The sequence below is a fragment of the Podarcis filfolensis genome (assembly GCF_964270895.1).
Source record: "Podarcis filfolensis genome assembly, chromosome: 9".
NCBI classification, from domain to species: Eukaryota; Metazoa; Chordata; class Lepidosauria; order Squamata; family Lacertidae; genus Podarcis; species Podarcis filfolensis.
This window is the reverse complement of record NC_139610.1, coordinates 74,556,852-74,566,803: the sequence shown is the minus strand read 5'-3', so window position 1 is coordinate 74,566,803 and position 9,952 is coordinate 74,556,852. Positions and strand designations below refer to the sequence as shown.

General features: G+C 46.3%; 1 long non-coding RNA gene across 1 annotated transcript; it reads right to left on the bottom strand.

Moving 5' to 3' along the window:
- Nucleotides 1-579: 579 nt before the first annotated feature.
- LOC310742653 lies at nucleotides 580-1,538 on the bottom strand. The gene is made up of 2 exons (XR_014538638.1): nucleotides 1,451-1,538; nucleotides 580-1,095 (listed from the first exon to the last, which is right to left on the bottom strand). It is a non-coding gene; the product is annotated as an uncharacterized lncRNA (long non-coding RNA).
- Nucleotides 1,539-9,952: the final 8,414 nt, after the last annotated feature.

Below are 9,952 nucleotides of genomic sequence, written 5' to 3'. Positions count from 1 at the left end.
TTGGCTATTTTGCCTCCCCTATTGGGCACTGGTAAAAGCATCTGGTACAGATAAAGAGCTCCCTTAACTGCCTCGCTTGCAATTACTGGGAAATGTAGGAGGGTGGCAACATGAAATAAAAGATTGCAGCTGGTTGTGCTTCTGCCTGTGCTAGGTTCCCAGGTCTGCTCTAAGGGATCCAGCAGAGAGAGACAGCTCTGGCAGGGTTGTGGGATGGGGGCGCAATGGACTTGCCTTGCACATGCACATTCTCTGGCTGGGAAGGAAAGCTCCCAGACACACTGCTTCCTGGGACACAGGTGTTCTATGTCACACTCCTAGAATGGCAGTTCCCAAGCGCAAATATGCTCCTTTGGGGCTTGTCTTGGTACCAAAGAAGAAAAAGAAAACCCCACGGAAATTTTGGCAAATTCTAAAAATCCTCGAGGATGGGGATGTAGGCCCCGAAAAAGAGGACAAGTCCGAGAAAACCAGGATGTATGGCAACCCTATTACAGGGTGGAGCCCAAGTCTATGTTCAAAGATAGGAGGGCTAAGGCAGGATTTGGAGAAAGAAGTAACACCCTCTATAGAAGTGCCTTTGCCTTTTTGGATGGTTTATTTCATGTATACATTAAAAATAATTCTATTATATGAATATCTTTATCTTTATTTTTTATTTTTTTTAGGTTTTCACATAATACATCTTAGGAACACCATATGTTTACTATTCTCATTTTTCTGTGGCTTCCCATATCGCTTGATAAGATTTTATACCACCACTCTCTGAAATGCCCATTTGTTTCTAACATTACACAATGTATAAAATATAAACCTGAAGACTTCCAGTCTGCAATGATGGAAAGGGAAATATGGCTCAAAGTAAATCAGCTGCTTTGGGGGGGGGGAGTTTGGGGGCAGCTGGGAGGCAACAAGCACCCCAAAGAAGGTCAACCAGGACATCGAGGGTTCCTGCAGAGATCAAAAGCAAGCTCCCAATGGTTCTGCACAGTCCCATCTGATGATGTCTGGGCTCAGTGGTAGAGCTTCTGATTTTGGTTCGCACTCCAGCAGTATGATGCCTCATAATTCCGTCTCCACGAGTTGCAGATTTCCCTGAAAATAAAACCAAAGGAAAGGATTTTGTCTTTACAAAGTGCTTTTAGCACTTGGAGTACTTAGGTGATTTCCCTTGGAGAACAAAGAGAGAGTCGTCTCTGGAAATGGCTTTTATCTGGCTTGGGAACGAGCTGGCTGAAGCTTTTAAGGTAATACAGAAAGTCTGCCAGTGGCAATAAAAGGAGGGGGTTAACAGGATAAGACCCAGTTGAACTGGTGAAGGACTTCTTCCTGCTTGAGATCTAAAGAAGCTTCTGGAAATTGTACTGGCTGGGCAAGATACCCAGCGAAATGATGCAGTGGATATAAAGTAGTCTCATATGAATAACATTTATAACATTCACAGTGATACCGTGAGATACCGCTGGGATATTGTTGTGCCGCAGTCAGTTCTTCTCCTCTTTGCCTCTCTGTTTGTTCCTGCAGCTGTTCGTTCCTAGCCCTTTGCTGCAGAGCATTCCAGAACTTTTCTTGTTCAGGTTCTGCTTCTCCCTGATTGGGCACAACAAGCAGCCAATCAAGATTCCACACAGAGCATATACCTAGGAAAGCTATCTTATGGAATTATTATTATTATTATTATTATTAAAATTCCTTATGATTTCAGGCAGCAGTAGCTGTGTGAGCCAACAGCAAGGAGGACTGATCCGAAAGTGTTTTTGGTTGTATTTCTATTTTAAAATTCTAGTTGCTAATTCACTTGAATTCCAAACGTGGTCGATTCTTGCGCCCCATTGGTTAGGTTCTGAGAAGAAAGTGAATTGTTTATCTATTGGATGTCTTAATCTCCATATGTCCACCAAATTACAACTTTCTACTAAAGAGAAAAAAGTCTTGCGTAGTTTCCCTTCTTTGGAATCCATTTTCCTTCCTGATCTGTCCATTTCTAGGGAAACTACCCTGTTTAAGTCCCCCATTATGTTAATCTTTTGATCCATGAAGTCAAATAGTTTCTCTTCTAAAAGCTTGTACAATTCTTTTTTACTACCATTTGGTGTGCAAATGGTACCTCTAGTTACGAACGTAATTCGTTCTGGAGGTTCGTTCTTAACCTGGAACTGTTCTTAACCAGAGGTGTGCTTTCACTAATGGGGCTTCTTGCTGCTGCTGTGCCTTTGGCACACAATTTCCATTCTCATTCTCATCCTGGGGCGAAGTTCTCAACTCAAGGTAAGTCTTCCAGGTTAGCGGAGTTTGTAACCTGAAGCGTTTGTAATCTGAGGCGTTTGTAACTCGAGGTAGCACTGTATTATTATTTTCTCGCCTTGGGTTGTAACCTGAACAGTGATCATCCTTCCTTCCTCATCCTTGAAGCTCTGCTGTGCTTCATATTTGTTTTTGATGTACAATACCATGCCTCTCTTTTTGCTTTTGTCTGATGAAATAAATTTGTTTCCTAATTTTTTGTTGACAAAAATCTTCTATGTTTTCTTGCCACGTGAGCTTCTTGTAAACAAATAATATCCAAATTTTCTTTGACAAAATATGCTCAATTTTATTCCTTTAAATTTTATTATTGTCCATTAACATTCCATGTCCATGTTCAATGCCATTTTTGTTTCTTGTTACTGTTTTGCTATAAAAGTCTTTAAGGTTCCTCCTCCTCCTCTTCTCCTTGTCCTGGTATTGCAGCAGCTTCTTCTTTACCCAGTTCCTTTGCATAATTTCTCCAAAATTTGTTGGTCTCCTGAATGCTTCTAAATTTGAATTTTTTCTCTTTGTAATAAAAAGAGAACTCCTCAGGAAATTCCCATTTGAAATTGATTTCGTTCTTCCAAAGAGTATCAGTTAATGTCTTGTAAGGTTCATGTTTTTTTCAGGAGCCTCATGGCAATTTTAAAAAAAATCACTGTGAAGACACCATCTTTGCAAAGTCTTTTCTGTCTGTTCTTTTGTAAAATTATGCTTCTCATTTCTTTGTTCTTAAAAATAATCAAACAGTCCCCTGGAATGTTTTTTAGCTTTGGTTGATTTTGCTTTGATTCTGAATGCACTTTGCATTGCATTAGCTATTTCTTCTTGTTGCATATTTAACCATTGTGCAATTTCAGAAATCAATTTATTTTTAATGTCCTCTCCTAGGGTCTCTGGCACTGATCTAAAACACAGATTTGATTCCCTTTGTTTCATTCCATTCATTGCATAGCGTCCCATAATTCCTCCAGTGCTTTGTTTAAGTCTGATACCTCTCCTTTAAATTTCTCTTCTTCCTTTCTTACGTCCCTCAAATCCTTCTGGGGTTCTTGAAGTTCATGGTGTTCTTGACTTTTCCCTCCCTTGTATATAGTTCCTGTTTTGTCTAGCCCTCTGCCTTTTTCCTCCTTCTCAAAACAAGCGCCCTTCTTTACTTTTGTTTCCTTAGTTCCAATACGTCTAGTAAACAATACTGAAGGACACTACAACTAACAGTCAAAGATTCTCACAGTCAAAAAGCCACAGCAATGAAAACAATACGGGAAGGAGAAGAGGAATCTAGTCTATTACAACCAGCCTAATAAATCCAAATTAAGGTGATCTCTTAAAGTTTTAAAATTAAAGGTTTTAAGTAGAATCAAAGGGCAAGGACAAACTCTTCAGCCACTTGCTTGGCTTAATCCATACTTATGCCAGACTTGGAGAGGAAGTAACCATTAAAATAAATCTGAACGACAAACAAACAATCATTTCTGCCACTTGCTGGCTTAATCCACATATAGGAGGGTAGGAAAAAATAAAAAATGAAATGAAATGAAAAGCGGCAGCCAGGCTAATCTTAAACGCAAGGCAATGTGTTCTTTCATGCACAGCACCTGCCCCCCCCCAACCTGGGAGGCTAGATGATCTTGAAAGTTTTAAGGTGGTACAATATGTGAAATATTGCTCAGGGAACAGGTCCTGCGGGCTCCCATTGCGCACACTGCTATTCCCGGACCTCTGAGCTTGGCAGAGCAAAACACAGCGTATAAAGCCTTTTAGCCTTCTGTCCTCTGTGCTAGAAGCGTTTATTACAGCAGCATAAATCATCCAGTATTGGGCAGATAGAAAGACATGTCTGCGCCGGACAAAAACGAAACCAAAATAACAGAACAAAGAAAGCAGGTCCCAGATGTGTGATGCAGGATCTCTCCGCCACCTCAGAAGACAGGACGCACACACTGAGCTGTTTAACCCTGTAAGCTCAGGTTCTCCTCACACAACACCCCTCTTGTCCTGCACTGCTGGGGGGCGTGTAAGTATCACCACTTACCCCAATACCAAACCTCCACAGAACTCCCCATGACGTTGGAAGCTCAAAGGTTTCGTTAATCCATCTGCCAGGTTGTTGTGGCTTGGACAGTACTGCAGCCGCACCAATCCTGACTGAACACTGACACACATTTTGGAAACGTATGTCTAGATGTTTGGTTCTGGCCTTAAACTGCCCAGACTCTGCCAACTTCAGACAGGGTTGATTGTCCTCCCAGACAGTGATGGGCAAGCAACTATCCTCATAGATTTCTTGAACCAGACACCTATAGAACTCCAGTTCCCGGCACAGCTCCGACAGTGCGCTGAACTCAGCCTCAGTAGAGGACAGCGCAATGAGACATTGCTTCTGGGAGCTCCACCCAACTAGAGATTCCCCAAACTTTATTACCATCCCAGATACAGACTTCCTGTCGTGCAGATTCACCCAGTTGCTATCTGCCCAGTGCATCAGTTTGATGTCACCCTTGGCTGACAGCTTGAAACAGAAGTCTTTGGTATCTTGCAGGTAACACAGCACCCGCTTAATACCATTCCAGGCCTGTATGCTTGGGTTTGTAGCTTCCTGGGTGAACAGATTGCAAGCAAAAGCAATGTCTGGCCTGCTCCATTGGGACAGATACAACAGACTACCCAGAGCTGACTGAAAGAGCTCAGCGTTTTCGAACTCAGCACTTTCTGCTAGCTGACTGTCTTTCACGTACCTTGTCTCCATGGGAGTCCTAACCCCTGCACAATCAGACATTCTGAACTCCTCAAGCAACTGCTCAATCTTGCCTTTCTGACTGAGCAAGAAGCTTCCATCTTCAGACGTGTCTATCTGTACACCTAGGTAAATCTTTACTGCACCAGGGATTTGAGCTGAAAACTCTTTCCAAGCTCTTTGGCAAACTTAGGCACCTGTTTGTTTGGCCTTGAGACATGAATAATGTCATCTACAAAGACCAGCACTATTTCATGTGACTCTTGACCCTTTAAGGTACAGGCAGCTGTCAGCAAGACTCTTCCTGAAACCTAGCTTCTCTAAGGCTTCAGGCAAAAGTTCCAATTCCAGCCGATTGCTTTAAGCCATAAATGGACTTATGAAGTTTCCACACAGTATTTGGCCCATTGCCCTCAAACCCTGGAGGAGGAAACATGTACAGATCCTCCTGGAGGTCTGAGTTCAAATAGGCCACATCCACATCAAAGTGATGCTTCAAACCTCTTTGTGCAGCAATGGCTAAGAGCATGCGTAGAGTTTCACTTCTGGAAGTAGGAGCATTTACCTCAGTATAATGCAGCCCCTTCCGCTGCATGAACCCTCTGGCTACTAGCCTAGCCTTGTACTGTGGTTCTCCAGTTGCTGTGGGTTTAAGATGGTAAACCCAGTGGCTGCCCACAGCCTGTTTGCCTGCTGGCAACGCTGTGAGGGAGAACACACCTAGAGACTCCATTGAGCTCATCTCCTTCTGCATTGCCTCATGCCATTTCCTGGCTTCTTCCTGAGGCAGTTTCTGAACATCCTCAAAACTCTCAGGTTCACACTGTGCCATACCTACCCACACGTCTGTGACTGCAAACCTGTCAGGAGGTTTACCTTTTGTTGTGTGAGCTGAACGTCTCAGCGCAGTTTCAGTTACCCACTAGAACCAGCAAGAATGTCCTTGGCATCAGAGAGCTCCCCCTCTGACTTACTGCACCATCTAGACGTCTCAGCTGGCCCTGTGGGCGAGGAAGGAGCACTTCTCTGTTCAAGCTTCACAGCTTTCAGAGAAGTCCTTCCCCTTTCCTGCTCTGGGTCGGGACTCTGTGCCTCAGCAGCAGGTTCAACCTCTATCTCTTCCTCATCAGCAGAGTCAAGCAGACTCTCTGAAAGAACATCAGGGTTCCCATGTATGCGTGTCCACCCATTCTGCTCACAGAATTCAGCACTACTGCTGAGCAGAATCCTGGACTGATTGCCTGCTGGATAGGCAAATCTCCACCCCTTGGTCCCTGGCTCAGACCCACAGAAAATCATCTTTTGGGACCTAGGGCCACCCTTTCTGCACTTGGCCTTTGGCACAAGGACTCAAGCCTCACAGCCAAATACACTGAAGAAATGCAGCTTGTTGTAGGGTGTGTCCCCTACAACAGAATTGAACGAACGGTTCAATGTGAACACAGAAGTCTTCCAGGCTTCAGCCCAAAAGTGTTGGGAAAGCCCAGCATCAAACAACAAAGCTGCGGACATCTCCTGAAGCATTCTGTTCCTGCATTCTGCAATGCCATTCTGTTGGGGACTTTGTGGAACTCTCAACCTGTGACATATTCCCTTCTGGCAGAAGAAACTGCAGCACAGACCTGGTGAATTCCCCATCGCAGTCGGTCTGAAAGCTCTTCACGTGTGTGGAGTATTGCAGTTCAACTGCTGCAATCCAATCTCTTCTCAGCGGCGTAGCCTCATTCTTGTGTTTGATTGAGAAAAGCCAGCCATTTCTCGAAAAATCATCCACCAGAGAAAGAGCAATTTTGGCCCCGCCTAGACTGGCTACAGGCATAGGGCCACAAAAATCTGCATGCACCAGCTCAAAAGGTCTGGTGGTCACTCTTTCAGACCTAGGGTAGGAGCACGTTTTCACTTTCGCCTGCTTACAAGCCCTGCAATCAAGAAATTTAGCACATGATTTCATTTTGCACCCCACAGTGCACTCTGGGATCTTCTTCACGTAACCCCAAGACACGTGACCCATTCACCTGTGCCAAAGATGATGGCACGCATCATGGACTGGAATGTTGGCACATTGCACTTCAGCTGCCTCAGTGGTACCTAGACCTGCAAGAGAGGTTTCTAGCACGAACAGCCTATCTTCCACATTCCACACTGACCAGTTGTCACCCACCCCTGGAAATGAAACACATGTTATTCTCAAAACACACTCTGTAGCCATCAAAAACAAGAGTGGCAACAGATAGCAGACAGCATGACAATCCGGGGACGACATACACCTGAAGTTCCGTCTGTAAGCAATCACAGAACATTGAGCCAGACTGAGTTAAAGCACATTTGGTTCCATTTGCAAGACAAACAGATTTCCCAGATTTCCCAGAGGTGCAGTTCCACAAAAGACCACAAGATGGCACAATGTGGTGCGATGCTCCACTGTTGATCACAAAGGTCAGTACAGTGCTCTGTTCACAGTCCTTTACTGTTGCCATGGAAGCTGCTAAGTGCCTTTGTTCTGAGCCATCCCTGCCAGTCCCTCTTTGTTTCTGCTTACCACGTTTCGCAGACGCAACTGTACTGCTTCTTATCTGCTTGCTACGGGAGACGACCTTGCCTCCTTCCGTTGCCTCCACAAGACAGTCTCTCACGATATGGTAGGGGGACCCGCATCTGTAGCAGCATTTTGAAACAAAAGCTCTCCCCACCACTCCTTCCTGTGTTCCCTGCACCCCCACCCTTGGGTGCAGGACAGCCTTGGCCTGTAGCTTGAACCCCAGCTCTCTGTCTATGAACCTCTTCATCACATGGCCTCCCAGAGACAAAGTAGCAGCTCCTAGCTGTGATTTCAGGAACATGGCCCTCAACTCTCTCACATCCCTCAGCTCCCGCTGTGGTTACACAAACCCTCTCCAGTGCCTGCCAAGCAGCCTGAGCTGTCTTCAGACCCTCAAGGTGGAGCAACAGCAAAGCATCCATGCTTGCCCTCAGCATACACAGCACCCTCTGCTCTCTTCTCAGAGCAGCCTCCACGTCTGCTGCAGCAGCTTCAGCAGCAGCCTGGATTGGTGGGGCTTGCATGCAATGCCAGAGCCCTGTGGCCAAAAACCAATCCCTTGCTCTTCTGGACCAGCACTCCCAGTTCTGCCCGTTGAGCCTTTCAAATGGGATGTTCAACATCTCCTGGAGCTCTGCCATCTCCTCCCCCGGCGCTCAGTACTCATGCGTGCCAGCTGTCTTCCAAGGAGAGACCTCCAGCTTCTTCCTTGCTAGCTCTCTCTGTGTGCTCCAAGCACACAGCTTCGCAGCAGCTTCAGCCGGCTTCTCCTTTCACCAGAGAGCTCAAACTGCCTCTGCTCTCAGCACAGCAGCAGGCAGGATCTCAGAGCACACAGACACAGCACAGACATGGAAAGCTTCCTTGCCGTTACAGCGTGACTTTCTGGCCACAACCTGTGAAATGTTGCTAAGGGGACAGGTCCTGCAGGCTTCCGTTGCGCACACTGCTTTCCTGGACCTTTGAGCTTAGCAGAGCAAAACACAGCGTATAAAGCCTTTTAGCCTTCTGTCCTCTGTGCGTGCCGTTAGTGTGCATAAATGAAGAGTCCACGTAGCTTCTCTAAGCTAGAAGCATTTATTACATCAGCATAAATCATCCAGTATTGGGCAGAAAGAAAGACGTCTGCTCCGGACAAAAACGAAACCAGAATAACAGAACAAAGAAAGCAGATCCCAGATGTCTGACACAGGATCTCTCCACCCCCTCAGAAGGCAGGACGCACACACTGAGCTGTTTAACCCTGTAAACTCGGTTCTCCTCACACAACACCCCTCTCTTCAGATAGTTTGTAGGCTCAGTAAAATAATAGTAATAATATGACACTCTCTGTTATGTACTGAGTTGAATAGGATCCAAACTGCAGCAGTCTGATTGGTCCTAGAACAATAGGATCCAAAAGGCAGCAGCCTGATTGGTCCTAGAACAATAGGATTCAGAATGCAGCAGTCTGATTGGTCCTAGAACAATGCAGCAGTATGATTGGTTGGCAGGAACTACCCAATCATGCTCCAGATAGAAGTGAATCCACAACCTGATTGGCTTACAGTAGAATTCCGGAATTAGCCAATCATGTGCAGCCCATTGTGTAAATAATGTATATAAAGCAGATACTTTGAGGGGACTTTCATTCATTCCTCCTCACCACTATGAGCTGAATAAAGAGCATGAAATCACTTCGCGACTCTGAGTATATTTCACTGGCGACGAAGGTGGGATCCCGCTGAGCTGACTGCCACACACAGCACCGCAGCACCGCCACCTGCCGCACCGCTGCCTCGCACCGTGTATCCAGGCTTCAGCTCCGGGACACAAGGAACTCAGAATGGCAACCGACAACAGCTTCTCGCCATTCAACCCAGCATCTGGAGACTGGGAAGCGTACGCCTCCCGTTTCACCTTCCTCCTAGAAGCCAAAGGGGTCACCGACGAAGAAGACGCCAAGAAGAGGGCGATATTCTTCAGCGTCTGCGGAGAGGAGACGTTTGAAATCTCCCGGGCCCTCCTTGCGCCTGAAGACGTCGCTACTGTTCCATACAAAACAATAATGGAACAGCTGAAGGGGCACTTTTCGCCGCAGCCCTCAGTGGTGGCTTGTCGAAATGCCTTCTACGCAAAGCGGCAAGCCCCTGGGGAAACCATAACTGGGTTTGTGACCTCTCTCCGCCAAGCCGCCAGGTTCTGCAACTTCTCAGAGCTGGAGAACATGCTTCGTGACCGCCTCGTCGGTGGCCTGAAGGATGAGAAGCTGCAACGACACCTCTACGCTAAGAAGGACCTAACGTTCCAGGTCGCTCTGGAGGAGGCCCTGGCAACGGGAGCTGCCGAGAGGTCGACGCAAGAGGCACGGCTGAGCCAGCTGTCCCAACCGAGGGTCCACCACGAAG